Below are 26,734 nucleotides of genomic sequence, written 5' to 3'. Positions count from 1 at the left end.
ACAGCTATCCTTTAAAGAACGATCTGTTAAAGTTCTCAATGAAAATCACGTCCTAAAAAAGGTATTATGAGTGTGTAGGCTACATCAACACGGCATGTGAAAATGTATTAATATTTCTAAGACGATATTGAGATAATATATACCAACCAACTCAAATATTTGTGGTTTTGTGCTCAATCTGTAACTTTATGGTTGACCGGCGAAAGTAGTTTAGCACGACTGAAGGCTGTGGTTAGCCATGTGACTCCATCAAACATTTGCAAGTTTGTAAGTTGAGACGCAAGTTTGCGTCGATAGTTGAACATAACTCGAGCTTGGCCAACTTAAGATTCTATCTGCAATTTAACTAATTAGTGTTAATTGATTGCGTGATTATCACAATACTAAACCATTTGCATTAGTTAATTACATTGGCAATATCTAAATACAAGTTTGTATTGTATTAATACTCTTAAAAATATTTCCTTGGCTAAGAAGTAGTTTATTTTTACCCAGGAATATTTCACTTGACAACAAAATACATCAATACCTGATTTTAAAATCAGTATACCCTAAAAGTTCCAATAAATATTCGAGAGAAAGTTTGTCAGCCAGTTTTATGTATTATGCCTTAGTTTCCGATTTCATCTACGGAACATGGTTAAGCTAACAAGAGAAGTTTTGCTACGTCCAAGGCTGTGACAGCCATGTAAATCCAACAAGCGTCCACAAGTGTACCCAATTTTGGTGGAACAGGGGTCGAAACGAGGCACAAAATTACGTCAAATATTTGTAATGAATTTGTTTATATCGATTTTCAGAAAAACAGACGTTTTTTAACATTAGTCTCCTTTTTGGTATTGTCTGCATTTGTTTCTAAGAATTATATTTTATAAAATATAAATTTATATTTTTATGAAATACTAGCTGTAACCCGCGGGCTTTGCCCCGTTTAACTTCTTAATTTTCAAGATTATCTCGTTCGCATGGCTCAATCACGTCCTGGTTGAAGTTTGTTCGCTACGCTCACTCACCTTTGGGTTGAAGTTTGTTCGCTACGCTCACTCACCTTTGGGTTGGAGCTCGTTCGCTACGCTCACTCACCGTTAGGTTGGAGCTCGTTCGCTGCGCTCTCTTGCCTTCAGGTTAGCTCGTTCGCTACGCTAACTCGCCTCCAGGTTGAAGTTCGTTCGCTACGCTCACTCACCTTTTGGTTGCAAATTAGCTGTTGTCATAAATGTAAAAGAAATAATAGTGCTGCACCCTGTTGGTAATCCTTGTAACTTTAATGCTATTGAACATCACAGAACAGAACCAACTTGTTTAATTGAAACAGCTGTTAAGATTCAATAATTCCATTTCTCATAAGGTTAACATGGGAAACTCCAGAGCCACTGGGGCGGAGCCCGAAAGGATTTTTGAAATAAGAATATGCCTATATGTTAATCGGGAATGTGAGCTATCATCATGCCAAATTTCAGCCCAATCCGACCAGTATTTTTCGCGTTCACTTGTCACAAACATACATCCATACATCCATACATCCATACATCTAAACTTTCTCATTTATAATATTAGTAGGATACAATGTGTTTAGCGAAACATGGCTGGTTTAGACTAGCCACTTTCGTTTACGTTAGCTTTCCCGTGTGACATTGTTACAATTGTAAATTTTAATATAATAATTTACAATATAATTAAATGACAATTGTAAACAAAGCAACAACAAAAGTAAAACAACACTAATGTGCAGTATAATTAAATTTAATTAATTATGTTATTATGACAATCTTGAGCAAATTTAGACCGTATACATCATTTACGTATTTTTTGTGAGCGCCTGAATGCTTGCTTATCCAAGCGATTGGTTTGTTAAGCATTGATGAAATAGTTTTAAACACTCTCTTATATAGATTCATTTATTTTTATAACAACTTTCTTCTACCAAGTTTATAGTAACAGACTTTTCTGTTAAATGATTTTTCTATTATTACTGCAAACTCACGAATCAAAGGAATTTTGTTGATGTTTTTATTAACTTTTCAAGCTTTGCCTTGAAAGTAATATTTTTTATTGTTGTAGGCCTACGATTAAAAACCCAGGAATCTCAAGAAAATATACATATAAGTCTACAGTTAGTTGTAAATTGTAAATTGTAAGTAAATTTAAGGAAATTTTGGTCAAATAACTAGTCTGAAGAAGTTGACATCTATACTCAGCATTTACATAGGCGACATTCCACTAAATGCTGGTGGTAGCGTCGGGAGCGTTCAAAAGTACACTTTAAACACCTTCGCTAGAGAACCTCTCATGACTGTTGATTAGGATTCTAAAGCCAATATGTTTTCTTCTTTTGAATGTGTTTTTTTTTTGTTTTAACAAGTAAACATATGTGTAATAATGCATGTAATGGCTTACAAAATTTAAGTAGATAAGTAAATTAATACACATTTGTAGTAAATGCACCGGGTTCCGGGCTGGTTAAAAATGTATATAAAACTTAGGGTTTTAAATAATCCTTGGCGTAAATATTTTTTATTTTATTGATATGTGGTCGCTTTGGAGGTTTTAAATATCCTGGTGGAATTGATTTTTCGTTTAGGGTTTAATTTGTTATAATTAACATTCCCGCGTATGCGAATTTGAAAACATAAAATTAGCATTTTAATAGTACTAAATCTAATAAAACAAACCTGTATTATCTACTTAGTATGAACACAAAAGTGTTTTTAATACCGAATTCATCTGAGTTTTGTTAGGCTAGAACTAAATAACATATATATGTTATTGTTTTGTATTTTTCTTTAAGCTCTTGATCATTCTACAACCACTGTACTCTTCGAATAATTAAATAAATTACAAATAATTTATGTTTTATCTCTTCAATCAAAGCATCGAGATTCCTGAGAGGAAAGCAAGAAGCTTAAACTGAACATTTCCCTCAGGATGCAGTTTCTACCGGAAAGCGGAACCTATAAATGGATTTGCTCTTTAAACTTTTTATCTATGCCTTGGTCTTATGCTGCGTATTGATTTTAGGTTCATGTAAGACGTAAGATTTTAGCTATTATATTCATTTATTATTTTATTATTATATTTATTTTAGCTATTGTTATTTATTCGTCAAGATTGAAACAGCCGGTCTTACTGATAGTGTGCTGATAGTTAAGATCACCCTGCGTCAAACATAATTTCAAAGTTTATTCTAAAAGGTATTGTGATTCCTGATTACCTTTGAGTGGTCCATATGACCAAACCTTAAGATTACCTACCCTTGGAAAATATTATATAAATAAAGAAAATTATTCAAATGTTATAATTTAACATATAAAGCAAAGCAACAAACAATGCTAGGACGGTACACTGGTTATTGATTCAAACATTTTTATTTGAAAGTGTTTCAATGAAAATGTCTGTTTATGCGAATACACAGAGGCGGAGTAACCAAATATTTAAGATTGCATTTTTACGACTGGCATTTGCTTAAATGTTAGAAACACCTGAGGGATCAGTTAACACTTACATGTTCTCCTTTGTGCGTTTTATGTTTGGTGTTTTTATTTTAGAACACACGACGACGGAAATAAAACTATAAACCAAATAAAATATATTCCAATTTTTTTTTCAATTTTGACGAAATTTTAATAAGTTAATTTCATAATATATTTCACTGTACAGCCTTTCATGTTCTAGTTTTTTAATAGGTCTGATAGCATTGGAATGGAATATATTTAAATATATTTAGCGTTGTACAGTTTGCTACCATTGTTAAATTGTATTAATATATCTTGTTACAAAAAAACGACGTTAAATATTCTAATCTCTACAAGCCAGGCCAACAACGAACAATTAAACTGGCTTGTTGGCAATGCGTCATGAACAATAGACTGTGTACATGTTAAATTTGAAATGAATATTCTACATTAAAAGTTTGCGTGATCAACAATCATATCGGTAATTTCACTATTTACTCCAAGTACTGGAACATGTGTAATATGTGTGGGCAATTTCGTAAGTTTATGAATAAATGGTATTGATTTTTTTGTTAATTTTCCCTAGTCTTTTATTTGTATATTGAGAGTGGTTTAATCACATAACTTAACCAAAATATTCAAAATATTATTTTGTCTTCAATTTCACTGTATAATCCACTGTTTAATACTTAGCAATAGAACTTCTAACATATAGGCCTACTTCAAATTATATAAAAACAAACATTATTTGTTCTTCGAATATCTTCAACATATTCCCTTGCCTAACTGTATTATAATGTTCAAGTACTTTATTTATCGTCTGAATTGAGTGCAGGATCAGCGATGGACATATCATTGAATTTTCGATCACATTGTTAACTTAAAAACTAATAAAAATCGGTACCATCTGATCAGTACCAATGTGTTATACCATTGACTACTGGACACTGAAGTAGGGCCTTAAATTCTATTTTCTACCTTATTGTTGTTGTTTTTTTTTTGTTTTTTTTTGTTTTTTTTTTTAGCGAATTTCCCTATAGGGAAGTAGCTATTACCGTAGGTCTCATGGTAAGACTTAGGCCCGGGACCGATTTACTTTTTCATTTTAATGTCCCCAGAGGCCAAAAACACCATTCGTTCAAATTTTTATATATGTATATATATATATATAGATTTATATATATATATATATATGTCCGTGAACACGATAACTTGAGTAATTTTTATCCGATTTTGATGAAATTTGGTTTGAAGGTGTAAGGCGGGATAAACTTGAATGAGTTCGCGATCCAGCATGATCGGACCATGGGAACAGGGTTTTATGGGGGGTTTTATGGGGTAAAAATTGGTTTTTCTCACTTTTTACCCTCAAAACACAAAATTTCCCAATTTTTCTCTAAACCTTCTTAAAGAGCTTAAAAAAACGAACAATTCAGTATATCAAAGTGTTTTTGTACGGTTATTGGTTACGGAGAAAACTAAAAAAATTGTAAATTTAAAATTCCCATGTTATTCTTATGGAGAATATTGTAAAATGTTGTAGTTTGCTTGTTTATGGATATATTTTGATCAAACTTGGCAAATTTATTTATTTTATAGTAAGCTATCAATATTTTACTAAAAACACACTACTTTATTAGTTTCCTTGTAGCAGCAAACCTAGGTACTCGTTAAACCTAATGTTATTTAAATAGATCAATTGAAAATCAATTCGGCCAAATGGAAATTCGCTTAGACGGCAGGTTTGCTGCGGCGGGGGTATTTTGCTAATATAGTTGATTGGTCGTGCTATAACTCACAATAAGTCGTTCTATCAGTGTGAATTAGTAAAGATTTTGATTCAAAACTGGTGACAACTTTAACCAGATGGAATGTCTAGTTGTATCAATATTCAAAGGTTATACATAAAACATTAAAAAAGGCATTTAAAAGAAATTATTTTTGTTATTATTGCCTTTTTTCGTTTTTAGTATTTGAGTGGGTGGTTGGTGGGGGTCCAAACCCTTTACAGACTGTTAGGAAGAAGAAAAGACAGAAATTATATACCTAGGAAACCTATATTTGAAGAATGACACAATCGTAAAAGGACTGCATAGTTAACTTGTCACAATCCAAGCCTCTACTTTGCAGTGTTTGACATGAGGAAATGGACTGGTCAACATCGACGAGGGATTGCAAAGGATCAAAGGAATGGGAATTGGACCAGTTTATTCCACATTCCGCGTCAGTTGAACCAAATAGTCTCTGTTTTGTCCTCAAAGAATATTTTAAGCGTCAGAAATAGCTTTTATTGCAGAATATACTTCTGAGATAAAAATGCTATGTTACTGTGTTACAGCTCCTGGATTATAAACCTTCAAACTGAAAGGACAAAGTCAAAACATACTACAGCTATACGGTTTTTTTTTATAATCTTTGGCAGATATAATTTACTCTTAACTAGTATCTGAAGATCGATTTATTTGATCATGTTTATTCATGTAGCCATCTTGCATTTTCTGCTATACTCATACGTTCACTTTAGTGTATTTTAAGAGTACAAAATTATCAGTTGTATTATTTACATATGAAATCATAAATATGTAATCATTATTTTATCAAGGGGTGTATTTTTATTCACACATTTTATAATTAGTTTTAATATTTGATTAACTTTTTATCTAAGAGTCATGGGTTTACACAAATATTCGTTTACTCTTTTGAATAAATGTTAACTTTCAAAAACGTGATGCACTATTTCACCTTAACCTTATTTCATTTATATTTGATATTCATAAACATAAAAATAAACATTTCAGTGACAATAACTAACCGTTCAATTTTAGACTAAGTTGTACCACATAATCAAAGCTTAAAAGGTCACCCCAGATTGTTTCTGTTTTATCAAACTCTGTAGCCAAATATGCTGTGTAGAGAATACAATATCAATATTCCAGCCCTAACAAGCGATGTTGTTATCAGACAGTATCAGGTTAAGGATTTATTTGACATCAGTGTGTCGTTACAACGGCGCACGTTACATCAATAAGAGTCAAATTACAGTCAGCATTACTGACTATCAAATGCCTATCAAACACCTCATCAATGAAAAAGGATCATAACATGACTACAGTTAATGACATTTCCGTGTTATATAGTGTAACAATATTTTAAATAAACCAGAGTCTCTGTGTATTACAGTCAATAATTCTGTATAGCATAACTACAATAAAATAATTCTTAAAAAAATGTACATATAATTAATTTCGTTGGCCTTTGTTACCAAACATTTTTATATTTTAAGATTTGTGCTAATCCATACCAAATGTGGTAAAACTGTGCATTCTGGGCATTTGATTTATATGGCTGCTAGACCAAGTAATTAGTTTTTATGTTCATGTTTTTTAAAGTTTATATAACTACTTTGATGGCATTATGTGATTTGAAAATTGATCAACTATTGTCCATTACTAATGACTAGATGGTAGACTGCAGTTTGCTGGCAAAAAAGGACTTAAACCTTACGATATTATAAAATGCTGAAATATTTGAATGTTATAAAAATTATCATAGAGTAATGCATTTTGTCGCCTAACTATTAACTCTGACTCCAGTTCTGTTACAATGAAAATCACAGGTGTCTCAAAAGCCAAGTAGCAAATGCCAAAAGATAACGCAACCTTTTTTACGACTGACATTTGCGTAAATGTTAGAAGCACCTGTGGGATCACTTAACACTTACGTGCGTTTTATTAAAAAGAAATTATATCCAAGGGGCTTTGTAAAACCAAACATAACTATCTTTAACATGTAAACACATACGGTATGTATAATCATTTTTTTAAATACTTTAAAGTACTTAAAATACCAACAAAGGTCGTTCACCTTAAATTGAGTTATAATGTACAAACTAGTTCATAGACCTAACGTATCATTGGTTATCATTGGTCATGTAGGTTACATCGATTTTGTTAGAGTTAAAATGAATAATATTTTTTATCAAATACATAAATGTAACACTTTTTATCGCTTCGAACCAGGCCAGCAACGAGCAATTAAACCAGCAATGTGTGTTTGTTAGTATGGTGTGAGAAATAAATTGTGCGAATAAAAATAAAATTGTAAATTGCGTACATTGTACACTATTTATCCTATATAGCATTTGTTAACATTTAAATATTTCATCAAATATTTCTCAGTATTAAAATACATATTATATACTATTATATTTAAAATAAATATATATTCTTGGGCCTAAAGAATATAAAATGTCAAATTTGTATTTCTTTAGTCATTTTAATTCCGATTCGTTTTTGACATCAGTGCGTGTATTTCTAAGAACGAATCGCTGACACATAAATGATTTAATTTAGACAAGAATTTTTTTGTAGACTGCTAAAAATTAAATAGTAGCTACTATATGTTAATTTGTTTATAAGCAACTCAGAGTAATTTTCATTAGAATACATGTCTGTTAAAATAATAATAAGTAGCTTCATACTTACCAAGCTTAAAATAACACGCTAAGCTATGTAGGCCTAACTCTTGGCAGCTCAGTGTGTTGTTATCAAATGCAATTCACAATACACACGAATGAAGATACACTTAAATAATGTGTACTATAAATGTTTGTGTACAAATAAATCAAAAATTCTATTTACAAAAAAAAATTAATACATTTAGAACGTTAATATTCATATGTTAGCATTCATATTTCAAAGTAATGCAAATGCATTGAAAAACAAACAATGAAGAAATATTTAACGAGTAAACTAATAACTGGAAGCCTACTCAGAATGAGAACTTGATTATAATAGTTCATTGTCGTCTTCATGTGGCAGATGTGCCCAATCTTCAATTCGTTTTCATTTCTCCGGTTCCATTTATCATGTCGCAAAGCCATATTATACTCCACAACCGGTTTCCTCAATGGGAAATAGTATTTGTATATTGAATGTTAATATTTATATGCAGGATGTGAAAACGGTATGTTTAACTTCAAGTATCGTCAAAATATGTAGTTCATAGTAAATATGTGACAGTACACTTTTATCAGTCTGTTTTTTTAAAGAGTCTGTTAATAAATTTCAAGTAGTAGGCTTAGTAAAATTTTCCCACGAGCTCAAGTCATTTACTCCAATCATAATATAACACTTTAAACGATAATTTGTATTTTCTTTGTACAAATTTTAATAGAAAACCAGCCCACCATAGTTTTTTCACTAAAGATACCTATAAGATATGTCAACCAAACATTTACAGTATTAACAGTATTTATGGACTATAATTAAAATCATTTCTGAGAACTGACTCAAAACCCACAAATCTTATGTAAAAGGTTAAGCGTCAAAACCCACAAATTGACCGCTGTGTTAGGAGATTGTACACGTATTTTATTCCCCTTCACATCCTGGAACGTAAATTTTATCCCGGAGCTGTGCTACTATTACCTTTATTTATATAGATTACATCTTTTTTTTTTAAAGAGATCTTAAAAAGATTTTAAAGGTTTAAAATAACTTGTTTTAAAAGCAAAGACTAAAGCGAATAAAATTGTTTAGAAACAAACCACTATAAACAACCAAGTCATTTTTTGTTTACCTATTAAACGTTATCCCAATAAAATTATACTTTCACACAAACTGTGACAAACATTTACAAATAGGTTATTTAGTCCTTACATAGTTAGTCCTCGGATAAAATCAAGAAAGGTTTTACACATCTGAAAGCTGTGGTTATCCATGTGACCAGATCAAACATTTACAAGTTTGGATGTAAGTGGAGACGCAAGTTTGCAGCCTTTGAAAGTTACTCATACGTTTGTAACTCGAGCTTGGCCAACTGAGATACGAGCTGCTGCTCAACAAATTAAAGAAATGGTTCCACGATTATTACAATACCCACCCCAACAACACACATTGGTGTGGTTGGTTATAAAACTGACTAGTTTTCCTTGACTAGATGCCTTTTAAGATAGTAGCCTACTTCAACTATCAGATCACAAATTACGATAAAACACACATGCCCTTTCCCATAATCCCTTGATTTAACATTTTTTCTTTCCTCTTCCCGTTTATCAATATTGTTGGAAATTATTTTTGTAACATCTTAAGGCGATTTACTAACATTATCGAATGTGTCAAGCTAAACTTGCAAAATGTTATTATGTTTAAATGCACTCAGCAAAAAACAACAGATATCTTTTTACAAACGTACGACAATCAAAACAAGTTTTTGGTGGCTTGGATACAAAGAGATTTAAATAGTAATGTATTTTTATATACCTACACAAAAATTCGTTAATGGTAGATTTAAGGTTATCTTTTTTATGTGCGTGATTAGACGACTAAACCGATGATTATTTTTTTAGTACAATGTAATTTGGTTAACATAAATACAAATATTTGTCACTTACCTTCTGTGTACAAATTGGAGGGCTTAGTATAATATTATTTTAGTGAATAATTGTAAAGTGACATAGTAAGAGTGGTAGTTTACTTTAATATAATTTGCGATGTTTAAAATGAAGCCAACACGTTGGATATGATTTTCAGAATATACATATAGAATGTAAAAGCCGTGTATGTAGCATGGATCTCTTGAGGATACAGGGGATATGTGAAATCCGCTTATAGGTTTTGTTTGTCGACGAAAATTACTTTTCACAGCTTCGGCTTAAGGAGATTGCCAAGTTAGATTATGTTTCTCGAACTGAAGAAATCGGTATCATATATTTGTTATCGTCTAAAAACACAAAACATGGATATTATGTAATATATTAGATTGCATATGCGTAACAAAAAAGTTCCAAACAAAGCCAAAACAACTTTTTCCTTCAAATTGTACACGTTCTTGTTAATGTGTTAACCACCAACTTATCAATTTGTCTTACATATTTCACAGTCCTTAAATGCACAGTTCGTTTTTGTTTGTTTGTTGTTGTTGTTTTTGTTCATCAAACTAACTGTAAAAATATTAAACATTAGCTGTAACTGCGTGATTCTTAGCAAAACAATACAGTAAATACAGTTATTAGTTCGTTATCACAAAACTCTTATACATGGTTCTTTTTTAAGTATTTAAATATAATCAATTTATTTTTACTTAATGAATTTTCACGTTTTTTATGTGAGTTCAAAAACGTTTTTAAGATGTTACGCGTGTTTCTTAGCTGGATGTTAAAAGCTGTTGTACGCTCACAATTTAATTATTTAAATAATTTCTAAGAAGTTAAAACGTAAGAACACCAGATATGTATGAGGGAAGCCCGTAGAACAACTAAGTCTAAAGAGGTCGCCATTTATACCCAGCATTTACACAGGCGACATTCCACTAAATGTTGGTGATAGCGTTGGGAGCGTTTCCAAGAACACTTTAAACACCTTTGCTAGCGAACCAGGCACGTATTTCGTTGTTTGTAATCCTAGACCCACTAATTAGAACTCTCCAATAATAAAAAGTATTTTATGAGGGTTGTTCGTGAATGACAATAATAGGCCTACATAATTCATGTGAAAAGACTTTGAATATGACCGAGTCGTATAAATATCGCTTTGTTTGTTTTTATGATGGATTGGTCCTATTTTTAAATTACCGGAGTAATATAATGTAAACGTTAACTCAATTATCAATTGAAGTTTGATTTTATAATTTCCGCAAGTTATATTAGAAGTCTATTAATGTTGTGTTAGACTTTAAAAAGCAAAAACATTACATTTAATTGTTTATTACAATTTTTAATTAAGTCTTCAGGGTAAAAAATTAGGTTTCACGATAACATACAAGAAAAAAATATTTTTATTAAAATAAAATATCTTTAAATATTATAAACTAGTGCTGGCATGGCAAATAAAATATTGTTTTACTCTAAGGATTATTTAATATAACGGTTAAACTGTCAGCCAATTATATTTGTACTTATTATACAATAGTTTTACCAAGGATGTTGTCCTTCTACGATAGATTTATTAATTTATAATTAATAGTAAACATAATTTCATCATCTTATCAATCAAAGCATCGAGATATACAAGAAGAAAGCAAAGAGGCTGAACATCACCTCCCGGATGCGGTTTTCAGCAGCAAGTGGAACATATAACGGATTTGCATTTTCAACTTTTCATCTTTACCTTGATCTCATGATTCGTAGTGATACGCTGTAGTATAAAACCTTGAAACTTATAATATGTTTAGGTAGTTTTGATTCTTATCAAGTAGAAGTGGAACCTTAGATCAGTAGTAATCAAATGAATCACGAAACAGCCTAACTCAGGTTCTAATGATTGTAAGTAACTGAGGAAAGCTTAAATCTTGTTTTTTTACTGTAATGTTTTTGTATACCTAATAATATGGAATGATTTATATAATCTAGAACACCAGTTATTAAGTGTTCTCAAAGATGCTATAAAATTCTATGCATAAATACCAATTAACTAACAGCCTTTGGTCAAAGTGAAATTGGTCTTGTCTAATAGGGCGAATCGTTTTGTCTTTGTTAAGTCTGTTAATTGGTTTCGTTACGCATTCATAGACCAAAAGAGCCTCAAGTGAAATACCGATCTACTTAATTGATACCTACCACAGAGAATGTATGGTTTACACAAAGTTACAACAAACTTCTGTATTCCTACAAGTAAATGTATCCCTCCAGTATGTCTATACATTTTTTGTGACTTTGAATAAAGTCATTTAAAAACACATTTCTAAAGAATATCTAGTATTTCATTATAAAGAGGCCATTGCAGTTCAATATAACATGATGGTACAAATCAAAGCCCTTATCTTGAATTATACAACTGTTTAATGCAAATACGTTTCGTATCTTACAATGTATGTCTATACTGAGATCTCTGAATAATGTTATTTCTGACTGCAGAAGTAAACATTTTTCCATCTTCCAAAAACGCAAACGGATGCTTTATTAATACTGTATCTCTAAATATAAATTAAAGCAATTGTTTGGGGACTAAGGCAAAGATCGAGGTGTTTATCATGCCTAGTACTTTATAAATAGTTTAATAAAAACATTGACATAAATTAAAACATAGAGCGGAATGTTCTTTCTTGACCTCAAACGTTCTTACTTCTTCAACTAACATTGAATAGAGAGCTTAAAATAGTATGGAAAATGAAAAAAAAAATTCGACCAAGTTCGTCAGTGGATAAAAAAAAGAAATAATGTTCTCGTAAACTAGTTATATCATGGCAAATAACATTTTTTTCTTACGCTAAAGATTATTTAATATAAGGGTTATACTTTCAGCCAATATTGTACTTATTGTACTATAGTTTTACCAAGGATGTTGTCCTTCTATGAATAATTTATTCCTTTAAAAATATAATTGATAGCAAACTTCATATCATCATCTTATCAATCAAAGCATCAAAATATCCAAGAGGTAATAATAAAATACCTACAATAAGTATGTTTGAACTCATTAAAAATTTAACAACTTTTGGAACTAATTGACAATTTGGAACTACAACACAATCTGGACTAGTTTACAATTATATTTTTACCACTAATTGAACCAAAAAAGTATGTTTTTAATTAGATTATTTCAAATCAACTTTTGTAGGTATTGTTTAAGTAACCAAAACCACAAAATTGAGTTAAAATGTACAAGACACAATATATTAAGTACAAAGTAGGTTGTTTCCATTTCGTATAATTCTTTTTTAAGTATTATTTAAGAGAACGTAGCTATGAAAATAGAAAAAGCCCCAGGTCTAAATTATGATGTTCACAAAAGGACTGTATACTTAACTTGTCACAATCCAAGCCTTTACTTTGCAGTGTTTGACATGAGGAAATGGACTGGTCAACATCGACGAGGGATTGCAAAGGATCAAAGGAATGGGAATTGGACCAGTTTATTCCACATTACGCGTCAGTTGAACCAAATAGTCTCTGTTTTGTCCTGGGGGTTTTACCATAGTACATTTTCAAATTATTTAGAACAGCTTGCATTCTCAAACTCAAACTTGCGTTCTCTGTTCAGACATAACTCTAAGTTTGACTATTGTTCTACATAGTTATATCAAGTTACGGCCTTGTGGTAACAGTTAATTTAGTACAAGCTTCTAAGTTATTTTCAAGCATAGACATTAATTTAATATATATATACAATCCTTTTTGCACTTACCAAAAAATATTTATATTTACTCTAGGACCCGTGCTGCTCCGCAGCGTTGAAATAAATATCATATCCAAAAAATTATCAAATTTATGAATTTTGATTAAATAATACCTAAGTACATTGAACTTAACTGATTCAAACGATCAATTCTATAATTCAAGCCTATAATTTACAGATTATTTTGCGTCTAAATATGTTAAAAAAACATAAACAATGCTAAAACTATAGATCTTTAATCATTGATAAACTATTATAAAAAATAATTATTTTTATGTTGGTTGTACAACTTGTGTTTGCTTGAAACTCGTCGGTTTTGAATAACTAATAGCTTAAATGAAAGCCGACATTTCACTGAAGGACCAAAATATATAGGATTATATAATCACAACTGGTTAAATGCATCTTAAAATGAAGTAGGAATTCGAAAATAAATATAATTTATGTTTTTTGGTCAAGCAATACGATAGATGAATATATGACGATGCTTGATGTGCAATTTGTGCGTGCATACCTTAAATATGACACCTCAATCATGAAAATCAATCGGGTGGAAGAGCCAAACGAACTCGGAAAAGAAAAACAAAATTTAACTCCCATCATCAACCAAACAGAAACCTAATAATATACTTTAATTACTTTTGATTTGATACTTTAAGTGTAATTATCCTAATACATGGGGAGCAGCAAATTTCGTTTACGTGTAAGCCAAGTGACTTTAGATAAATATATGCCGATTCTAGATGTAATATCTGTGCCTGCATACCTTCAATTTGAGTTAAATCGCGAATCATGAAAATCGCTTGAGTAGAAAAGCCAAACAAACTCGGACAATAAAAGCCAATTTTTTATATATTTAAGATTCCGTTGTAATTGTTCAATATAAGATTGCCTCGATTTTTAACACTGTTGAACCAAGTTCTATTGCAATTAACATATTAACTTGCCCAAACTTTAAAGCTACGAAGTAGTTTATTAATTTTACCTACAATTGCATAGAAATGATCATATTGTCACACCTGTAAACAATACGCAAAATAGTTCATTTCCGCCCTAGAGTGGGAATGACCATTCCTCCTTGCTGAAACACTAAATCAGATGATATCATTGTTTGCGTTTGTATCATTCGGTAAGCAAATAATATCTATGTATAAAACTAGGAAGGTTTTGAACTTTTGAGGAAACCTAAAGACACACATCTATCAACCGCAAACTTGAATGAACGGTCTTGATGTGAAAATTACCCGAAAAATATCAGTTGTTCGATAAACCTTCTCCAAGGGCGGGAACCTAAATCAAACGGCTGTATTAAATTAGGTTTTTTGTGGCTATATAGTTTTGCTACTGTCTCAACTGTAATGACCAGCTGACTCCTTGTAAATGTTACATTTTTATTATTGATTTTTTTTTCTTAATACAAAAGTTTATAATCTCTTCTTAATTACTTTATTTTGTGTTATTATATTTATATAAGGCACTAGCCTTAGTTTCAAATATTAAAGATATATCATATCAGCTGTTTGATTTGTTTTGGTTTTAGTATGTTTGTTTATTTTTCCTAGAATTAATCTAATGTGGTTCTTGATTTCTAAATTGCATCAAAGGAAGTGACAGTAAGTTTTTCTTATATTGTGCGATAGTGCTCAAACTTTTGAATTATGTTTCAATTGTTTACAATAGTTCAGTACAAATTGTATATTTTGAAAGCACAGCAATTTACGTTGCATACAAATGTTGTGTTTGAGTAACACAAGAACCATAGAGTTTGGAAGGAGCCTTATGTGTTCCAACTGGAGAAAAAGGTATCTGTAGAGTATTTTTCCTTGTGCGTGGACATTGATGAACTTAATTTACATCAAGAACTAGCGCTTAATAATCCAACAGTTTGCATTGGACAAGGCAGTGAAAAATCCCAATGTCTTCAATTCGTTCTCTACCGTGGCGAGTCATGGGCAGAACAACTAGTAAGCTTAATAGCAAGTGCAGTGCTTACATAACCATTCATACACATACCTCCCTTCCTGACCTTTGCTACCATATATAATGTGAAGATAATACAATGTCAATTTTCCCTCCCTAACAAGCAATATCGTTCAGACACTATCAGGTTGAGGAGTTATTATTTTCCATTGCTGTCCCGTTACAACCCAACATGCGACATCAATATGACATCTACTGCATATATAATGTCAAATATCAATAAAACGTAACATAAATGTAATAGATATTGGTACTTGTCACAGATATTGACGACGCTGTCAACAATACGTCATATCAACGTCAATATCACATCAAATCACTGTCAATAATACGACAAACCTCTTAGTAAGATGGGAATCCTTGTCAATCCATTAGCACTGTCAGCTTGATAGGACCCTACTCTTAGTTAATTGATATTGTATTGCCAGTACAATTTTCTATAATTGCCTAATTGAAGAAAACAAAAGATTAAACTTACTTTTTGTTGAGAAATGGATTATAATGTTTGAACATAAATCTATTTGTTCACTTTCAAATATGTTTTTGATCACAGAAAGTATTGTTTCGTTTAAGTTGGGACTCATATAATCTTCTGGTGATTACTAATAGTTTTAAAAAGTAACTTTTGAATTTATAAAAAAAAATACTTATTATTTACTTTACGATATACATAAAGTTATTTAGTAATATTAGCTTGTTTAACTTCCTACAGATTGAAATGGTCCTCGCTAAAAATCTGCTATAGTATGGATATTATTTTTTAGATTACTTAAAGAGGCTAGGAGTAAATTCTAAGAGATAAAGCTTGAAGTTTTACGACTGATATTTGCCTACATTTTTAAAGCGGTTGTGAGATTACTTAATACACACATTTGTTCATTTGTGCATTTTCTTTCCATTATTGGTACAAACACACGCTCACACACATAACGATGACAAATCATATATTATTTTTGTGTATTATAAAATATATTTATAAACAACTTGTAAATGCTTTTAAGAAAATACACCAATCGCTGCCAAACGTATTGTATGTATGTATATAATTATGTTTGCTGCATTATACTAAATTATGTTGCGAATAAACAACGGTAACTGTTCTTATCTCTACCAGCCAGGCCAACAACGAGCAATTAAACTGGCTTGGCAATGCGTCAAAAATACAAAATGTGATTGTAAACCATAATTCAAGATTTCAGTTTGGCATGATATTCAAATATTAAGCAATTATTTTCTCTTTAATACTTTACAATTCAGGTATAATCTTCAAATTATTAAAAAATAAACTATTACTCCATTATAATCTATGTCGTGGCCTCTTGCACAGATGACTATTGAAATATCAACTAATTATCTATGTTGTCTGGCTTGAAGCCCATGATTAACAATCTGCTATTCATTGGAATTTTCTGCGATAGTTTATGCTATTTCACCTTATTGTGTGATACTGACTTTGATGTAACGTATCTCTAAGCTACAGCTCTTAAAAACTATAAGATTATGATGTGCAAATGATATTACTGTATACGGTTATAATCCTGTGACAAAAATCTTATGACGAAACCTTCTCTTATATCTATAAAATAAAACTAAAGCTTTAAACTTATGAAAAACACGTTTTAATTATATGTGACCTTATTTTACAACTTTAATATTCTACTGTTACGTAACCACTAGGAAAAGTCGTCAACACCACTAATCAAGTAATATTCCACACATAAGTTAATAACTCTTTCTCTCATCATCATCAGAGCATGATAGTCCATTTTGTCGAGTTTATGTAGCAGATGTACTGAATGTTCAATTATTCGTTTTCATTCGTGATGCAGGACTCGGTGACCTGTACTGTACAGTCAATACAGTTATTGACAAGTTTGTATTGACTAACTGCTTTGTGAAGTAGTAGTAGTAAAGTTACATACAGGTTAAGCAGTTATATCCTTTTCGTTGGTTTTATAACATGTATTCCAATTGTCAATTTATGGAAGTAAATTGTTGTAATAATCATTCATAATATCCTTAGACAAATTTGTGAAAAGGCCCAATTCAATATAATCTGTATTGTCGGCTCAACGATACTTACCTCATTATTTATTTATTTATTTTGTTTATTTTAAATGCTGCAAAACATCACATGCCAATTACTTTGTAGCATTAATCAAATAACAGGAATGTTAACATGATATTACAATTAATAATAAACACAACTAGGGAAAAATGTCCGTCTTCAATGGTGACAGTTTCACTCAAAATATAAATAAAAGAATATAAAATATAAATAAGAATATAAATAAAGAATATAAATAAGAATGACTATATAACATTTAAATATACAGTAACAAGATAATTTATACTAACTAAAATAATACTGATGGTCATGAATCAAATATAAAATATCGAATCAAACCCCTCAATCATAAAAGTTATGACCTATAAACACAGTAAGGCGGTTCTAAGAACTAAACTAAAAAGGCTTATCTTATGGACAAAATTGCAAAAAAATCGTAACATTGACTTTGAGGAAACAATCTATATAATAGGCAAACATGTTTCTTTATAACCTTTTATCTCAGCTCGTGTGCATCACAGGGAAAATCTATGCAAACTGTTAGAAATATATTTTCCTGAGTTTTATGAAATCAGCAGGTAATTTTTAATAAGTATACTCGGATTACTTATACTATTATTAATTTAACATTTTGTATTACCTGTATGAAAACACGAACTTAAAAAGAAATGTTGAAGACTCCACGGGTGACCTTTTTTCTGTAAAATCATAGATTTTTAGTTATTTATATACTGAAATATCAATAGTCAGGCCGGGTTATGTGCCATGGAACACCACAATACAAAGCTGAGGCGAGAGCTGGTGACAGAGAAGACATAATCGGATCTTAGCTTAGACTTGCTGACGGATCTTACACTTGGACGATTCTCACCGCTTGAGGTTAAACACTTCGTTCTTAACGCCTTAGGTGGTCGTTTTGCACATGTATGCACTCAGGTTAAGATATTTTGTGCTTAATTCAATGGTTTAAAACCTTCGCATTTATCTTTCTCTTGGTTCAAAATATTTTTTATAGCTTTGATACATATTTTTCATCACTCCGTAACGAAAGTAACTATTTTCGATAACAGCTGACATCAATGAAAGTAGCCGTTTCCCAAGCTCTAATTTAGGGCGAGGGAAAATAGATCAGCTGATTTTCCCTCGCTCTAAATTTACTTTCCCTCGCTCTCAATTAGTTCTCCATTTATTCACTACGCGAGCTAGTGTTTTGTTATACTGTAGTTTAATTTAATTATTTGAATTAGCTATGTGTATTGTTAAACGTTTTTTATTCTTTTTTGATGTTTTAAACCAAATTTATTGAGAAATATACGTAGATTTCCGTTAGAATATTTTCTCTTATTTTTATGTTTTAAAAAATAATCCAAAATATACTTAGGTTACTTTAAGAAGATTATATTTTATTTTGATGTTTAATTAAATTAATTGAGAAATAAAATAGTTGTAATAGTACTGAGGTCCACTATTCTGTGTCTGTGTGTTTTGCGTCGTGATGAAAAGTATCGTTCATAACTCGTACCGAAAGTTATTATCCGGCACTTGCTCATTATTCCCGTCCTCAGCTTCGCCTCGTACGTGAAAATAGCTCTCACGTACGTGAAATTGGGGTTCCCTGTGTTCGGCTTCGCCTCGTACAAAAACTTGAGCACGCGCAGGAAAATGCCACTTTCGGTCCTAGTAATGAAATATACTATTTCTCCAAAATGTAATATTGATAAGGGTGGAAAAGTAAGGAACCCCTTTTTTATACTTACCGAAAGATTTGATTCGTTGATCGTTCATCTTTTCACAAGGAATTGTATCTCTTTACTATAAAGAAAGTGAAAAATGCCGTGGTATAGAGGGAATGTCACCCCTCCTCAACACTTGACCCTTACTTCCCCCTCTCGTCAACTAACTACAAAATGTGACCCTCTTGTCTCAAACGTGTTTCGCGTGTCCGTAAAAGATTTTCAAAAGGAGTACAGTAACAAAAACTGTCATTGGTTACTTATCGTAACATGTGTTTTTTCTTAAATAACATTTTTCTATAGATTGTATTAAAAAATATAATTTTATATTCCTCTGCAGCTGAATTTTACAGGGTGAGAAGCTGGGTTTAAGAAATGTGTGGTGTAGGATAGATATAGCATACATTAGATAGTGTATGTTTAGTATATTATTATACATCTTAACCACTTGGTGGTTTTCAGAGAACACGTTAACACAGAAACGCCAATTTTTACATTACTACACACATGACCAAAAAATTAATCTTGTGTATTGATTGGCAATCAAAACACAAGATTAATTTTTGTGATTTTTGGATTATTAATTGGATTGGTGTTAATTTATGGCTGTTGTTTTGTACATATATATAATTTAGTGTATCTTACCTTCCTTTTGTTAGCCCACCGGTATTACACTTGTTGTTCCTTTTTTTGTTCTGGTTGCTGCTATGTTCGGTTGTATATTGTAAATTAATTTTTTTGTTTTGTTTTTGCACTTTATATTATACCTGTTGCTGTTAATTACGTGCCATATTACTTGCTGGTTATGTCTGCTTTTCATATATTTATTCTTATTTAATTCACATATATTAGTATACAGTAATAATAGTATGCAGTAGTATTCATGCTTTGTTTATGCATGTCATACTTGAATTAATTTAGCCTATTTAATGTATTTTGATTTAATGCTGGTTGTTTTTTGCTTGCTATGTCTGCTTTTCATATTCATTCTTTTATATTACATATATTTTAGTACCTAATTATGCTATGTTTATACATGTCATACTTAAAGTGATTTAACCTATTTAATGTATTTTTCAATATAAAAATTGTGTTACCGCTGGAAGAATAAATAAATACAATTTTCCTATAGTTTCAGCATATTTGATTAGTTTCAATAGTTTATGAAATTAAATTCATTTTAAATTGTATATTCTTAACACCCAAAAGACATTCTATAGTATTAATAAATTACAGATACATAGCAAATGACAGTATCAAAGGCTACTAGCGAATATGTCAGGTTTCAAGTGAAACCATTGATAATTGAAAACTACCTCTAGAAAGAGTTTAAAAGTTGTGTAATGATGTGTTTTAGCCTCAAATTTCACCACGTGGGGCCTCGACAGGCTGACAGCTTGATACAGTATACGCCATGTTCCTTAGACATTTGAGTAAGTGTCACCACTCACATGCAATGTGTTATACAGTGTAACAGAAAACAGTTGATTAGCTTTCACCATGTTCATATCATATAACAAAATTTTGTTAATTTTAATTCAATTCTTACTAGACACAAACTCATAAGTAATACATTAAGAAAGAGGTTTGCTTGTACTCAAAATTAAAATCAACATTTTCTACACATTGGCCTCCAAAATCATGTATGAGTTGGTTATTACATGCCCTTGCGTTTTTTTTTTTTTTTTTTTTTTTGTTAGTACTGGTTGTAAATTTAGGGGTTCGCACGGCTGAAGGTTGTGGTTATCCATGTGACCAGATCAAACATTTACAAGTTTCGATGTAAGTGGAGACGCAAGTTTGCAGCCTTTGAAAGTTACTCGTACGTAACTCGAGCTTGGCCAACTGAGATACAAGCTGCTACTAAACAAATTAGTGTTAATTTATTGCATTATTATCACAGTACCAGTTGAACGGTTTACCGTTTTAATGAACCTCTTCAAGAGCACAACAAATTTTTAATTCCAATATATTATAACTAATCTTTAAAACAGAAAAGTAATTTAACTATAGTTGATTTTTAACTATAGGATCTGTAATGTATATTTTGTAGATTGTTTTCCTATCCAAGCCTTTTGGATAACATAAATGAAAAAATACAATGCAATTTGAAAAAATTTAACGATAAAGTCATAAATGAAAATTAAACACATTGGACATGATTTACATGGTTAAACTATGCATATATAATTTAAAAGTTGTGGATCTCAAGAGCCTATGAAGAATATGGGAAACCCGTTTATAGGTTTTGTTTGTCAACGGAAATTACTTTTCACAGCTTCGGCTTAAGGAGATTGTCTAGTTCGATTACGTTTTTCGAACTGAAGATACGTAGCAAAAATATAAATATTTTGTCATTGTCTATGACTAAGTGATACAAAAATACCAAATAAATATACAGTTGTACATGCTCTGCTCAACTCGTTAAACTCTGTAATGCTTTATTTATTTTTATTTATCACAAATTTTATTTTGTTAAAATTTATTATTTATTGAATTGTGTAACTGCCCATATATTTATAGACTATAAGTACTTATATGATTGTAATTACTGATGTTATGTAATGGTCTTGGCTGCTGGAATGAAAATAAAATAAACATAAGTTGGCAATATCTCATTCCCAATCATATGTGTGCCTAAAGATATACACCTTTAATCATATAGTCCTGTAGAATGTGTAAAATTGTTAAGAATAAAAGTTATCTTAAATAGTTTTGTTTCTTTTGCTAAACCTGAGATATTATATTTTATTGTTATTATTAGTCTTCCCACATAAGATATCAACAAAACTAGATAATTATAGAAAATTACAAGGCAGGCGTGATAAGGGTAAATATCGGACATGACGGGAATACCTCGTGGGCCACATTAACATTTATGTGGCGCAGTGTCAATGGCTCAATGCCAACCTTCAAACACCAAATATCCCTGAAACTGCACGGCATACAAATGAAAGCATTTTTGAACATCAAATCATACAGAGTTATATAAATGTCTAATCGTTTTATTATTAGAATAACTAAGAAAATTCATTGAGTAGTATTTAATTGTTAAATATTGACGCTATTTTCACAATGAAGTCGCGTTGACGTTCATATAAATAACAAAACTTAATTCCTATCTTTAGTTTTTTATCGTGTTAAGAAAGGGGCTATAGAACTAAAAATATTCTAAGACTTCTTTAGCACATCGAAAACAAAGCTAGTTAAGTTAACAAGTTTATGATTCTGAGCCCATTTTATTTTGAAGTGTTTTTATAAAGTAATATGGACGGAATTTTAATATTTTTTAGTCAGGATATTTTTGTGCTGAATATAGAAAAGGAGTGTGTTTGAATCCCACGATACAGAGTCAAAGTTCTTTACGTTATTAATTTTAATGGAATTTGTTAGTTAATGCCAGATAAACTAGTAAAATAGTAAAAAAAATTATAGGTATTGCAGTAACTTTATCCTCTAGCCTAGTATTGCATAAAAGCCTAGGTTGTAGTAATGCATAAAAGATAATGTATTTTAAGGTACAATACAGTATTAGATAAGTAATGAAAAAGTATTTAATATTTTATATTTTGACTCAATTATGCAATTAAATACCAACAGTGGTGTACGAAATATTTTCCTACATAAGGGGAATTCAAGTTAAACTTATAGCCAGATATAATATAAATACTTATATTTATCACTTAAATATTAATTCTACATATCACATTGAATTTTGAATAAGAATTTAGTCAATCCATTATAATTAGTTATTCTTAAACAGTGAACAAATTTAATATTTTATATGTTGATCTTATCAATCAAAGCATTAAGATCCCCAAGAGAAAAGCAAGGATCTTAAACTGAACAACACCCTTGGGACGCAGTCTCCACCAGAAAGCGGAACCTATAAATGGATTTGCTTTTTACACATTTCATCTTTACCTTTTCCTCAAGCGTTAAAGGAGATAATAACATGGCGAAAAATATAAGAAAAATGAAACATACAACTAAACAAATTATATTTCCCCTTATTGCCCTGTAGGAGAATAGCCTCACAATCTCGAAGGACCAATAATCCAAACGATTCCAATTAAATAATAAGCCATCTACATGTAACTCATATGTGTGGGCTTAAAGTAGTCACTAGATTTAAATTCACATTCCATTGAAGATAGAAATAGAGTTTTTAAACTGTTAAATTTATTTTCAAACGAGGAACAGAGCCCGTTGTGATTAAGTACAACTGTATCTGGTAAAAATTATTTTAAAATCCATACACAACTTTACTCACTAATACTAATGGTTCAGAGTAAATAACCTTAGAATCACACAAACACCACCACAAATACTAGTTGTGAACAACAACAAGTAAACAAATAACAATCCATCAAATAACAATATATCAATCAGCTGTTCAATTATTAACACATGTTTCATTTGATTAGATGATGCATACTGGCAAACTAAAATTACTGCCATAAATCTTTAAACGAATGATTCTTTCATAACTATTAGCAAATCTACGTAGATGGAACTTTCCATTGACCTATTAATTAATTAGTTCAGTCCAGTAGAACTGCAGATTTAATTGTACAAATTTGACATCAATATCTCTAATTCAGTATTTTCTCACCACTATAAATTAGGTTGTTTAGCTTTTAGCAAATAACTTTTAAATAGCGAGGAAATAAACCAAAGTGGAAAGTAAAATACTGAAAGAACAGCCAAAAGTTGCATCAAATTAAAAAATGTGAAAACCCGAGTTTTAAATGTATTTCCTATGGAAACATGTTTTTTATGTTTCACCATAAATCATGAAAACAAACTTTCATAATTGCAATTCTACATGATTTAATCTTTCCAACAACCCAATACTGTAAATAATAAAATCGGTTCAGTAGAATTCTAGGTCGTACAACGAACTTTAACATTGAATTATGTATAAGTAGTTATTAACTTTTTTAAGTTTATTTAATAAAGAGAAGATGCTTAAGAGTGTTCTCAGAACCATTATAAAATCCAATGCATATTGAGAAGCTCTGCATACCAATTACAAAACGAACGCCTTTGTTTAATAGAAAACTGGTCTTGTCTAATTAAGGCGTATCTTTCTCTCTTTGTTAAGCCTGTAAATTAGTTTCGTTACGGATTCATAGACTAAATCTTCTAGTGAGATATCGATCTGTATAGTATAGTTTTCCGAAAATATATTGTATGTTATGGGTTTCAAAAAATATTCGTATTTTTTGAAGTATCTATAACCCACCCTTATGCATGTCTAAATAAATTTGTATAGGTTATTGTGTATAGTACACATAGACATATCGAGTTCATACCCATAAAATATCAAATGTTTTATCAATAAAAAGAGACCATTACAGTTCAATATAACTTGACGAAATTTGTATAAGATATTATGTATTAATACACGTTTTATTCAGTTAACTGTTGGTGTAACGTATGTCTACAATCCAGCATACCATTGTCTTTATAAATAATTTAAAGGGTAGACTACTAAGACATCTAAATAATTTGTATTTAAAACTATAAATAAAAAACTTTTCTAGTCCCACAAAGTTTGTTATAGAAAGTAAAGAACAAAATGACATAAGTTGGAAATATATTTGCCCAATGACACAATCGTAAAAGGACTGCATAGGTACTTAACTTGTCACAATCCAAGCCTTTACTTTGCAGTGTTTGACATGAGGAAATGGACTGGTCAACATCGACGAGGGATTGCAAAGGATCAAAGGAATGGGAATTGGACCAGTTTATTCCACATTCCGCGTCAGTTGAACCAAATAGTCTCTGTTTTGTCCTCAAAGAATATTTTTTACGTGGTAAAATCGTGTATGATACTCATTTGTAAGAAAATAATATGTTTTTTATTAAATGTGCAAATATTGTTGTTTTGTTTTACATCGAGTGTCTTAGTTGCAGTGTATTAAAATGTGTGTGATAATAATGGCAAAAAACAAACAAAACATGGAAACCTTTATCTACACATTATTTCAACCCATATAATCCGTATAACTTTTTCCTCATGACTTCTTTAAAAAAAATTGCATAAAAGATAAGTTTTTGCAAATTATTTAAGTTCACTTCCAAAATTGAGATGAAATTGTTTGCACAACAACTAACCTTAGAATTCCACCCAAATCATGCTTCGTTAAAAGATAAAAAATTCAACTTTTACTGTAACTCAAGTTCCTATCTTTCCTGACCTTTGTAGCCATATATGCTGTGTAGAGAGCACAATATCAATATGCAGCCCTAACAAGCGATGTTGTTATCAGACAATATCAGGTTGACGATTTATTATTTGACATCGGTGTACCGTTACAACCGCGCGTGTTACACCAATATGATGATTATTTTTCCGATTATCATATAATGTCCATGCTATCAATATAAAATTAAATAAGTGTAGATATGATTACGTTTCACTTACATGATTTGAAGACAATGTGAACAATCATCAAACGTTTTCGAATCTGCATCAATAACAAACAACATGGCGTATCCTCAATTTCAAGTGACTGTATTATTACTTAATTTATTTCCCATTATTGGAACAGTTATACCTTAAAATGAAATTTCAAATTTTGTCAATGTATTTCCGGAGTCAGGTTGTAAAATTCAGCGCATTCGCTCCATTTAATTTGACCGGCCGCGTGACCACTTTACCAAATCTTTTTGTTTCTTTGTTTGTGTTTCTACAATTCTGATGGACCAACAATATTTTTAAATGGGTTATTAATTGTGTTAAAAACTATTCATTTTACTAATCATTTTAAGCCGTATAAAATCAAACATACTTACCATAAAATTTAAGCATATTTACGAACAATCAAACAAATTAATCAAACAAAATAATAAACGCCCATCAAAGGTCGTTTGAAATTTCATTTAATTCGAATGTAAAAAATAACGCTATGAAGTAAATGTACCAATAATCTAAAGTTTGGATACAGTATTGTTTGATAGGGTTAAAATTAATAAATATATTTATTTAGCAAGAACAAATAAACAACGATTACAGTTCTTATCGCTACAATTCAAGCCAACAACGAGCAATTTAACTACCTCGTTGCCAATGTGTCACGAATACGATGTGTAATTTGACATGCTGTTTGTTTGCTTATGCATATTGCATTATCTTTCCAGGATCATAAAAATATAAGGCCAATAAAATATCGTTAATTATTTGATTCCCAAAAAGGATAATCCAAAATATCTTTTTACTAACGACACAAATTATACTACTTTTAGATTCACACTTCTAGATATAAAATAGTACTACTTTATGATATAATTGTATTTAAAGTCAAAATTACTCTGTTAAAGCTTTGTTTTTACACAAGCAAAATATAATACCTTGAAGTGAATGTGGCTTTACTA

At 30.6% G+C, this 26,734-nt stretch overlaps 1 protein-coding gene across 1 annotated transcript in view; it reads right to left on the bottom strand.

The window, feature by feature from the left end:
• Positions 1 to 26,734, bottom strand: part of LOC128991989 (acetylcholinesterase-like) — a 347,082-nt gene that overhangs the window by 226,901 nt on the left and 93,447 nt on the right. The window lies entirely within an intron of this gene.

This window comes from Macrosteles quadrilineatus, unplaced genomic scaffold (assembly GCF_028750875.1).
Source record: "Macrosteles quadrilineatus isolate MER2022 unplaced genomic scaffold, UCM_ALF_1.0 Scaffold_4__1_contigs__length_99947679, whole genome shotgun sequence".
Classification (NCBI taxonomy): Eukaryota; Metazoa; Arthropoda; class Insecta; order Hemiptera; family Cicadellidae; genus Macrosteles; species Macrosteles quadrilineatus.
This window is presented reverse-complemented; position numbering and strand designations above follow the sequence as displayed.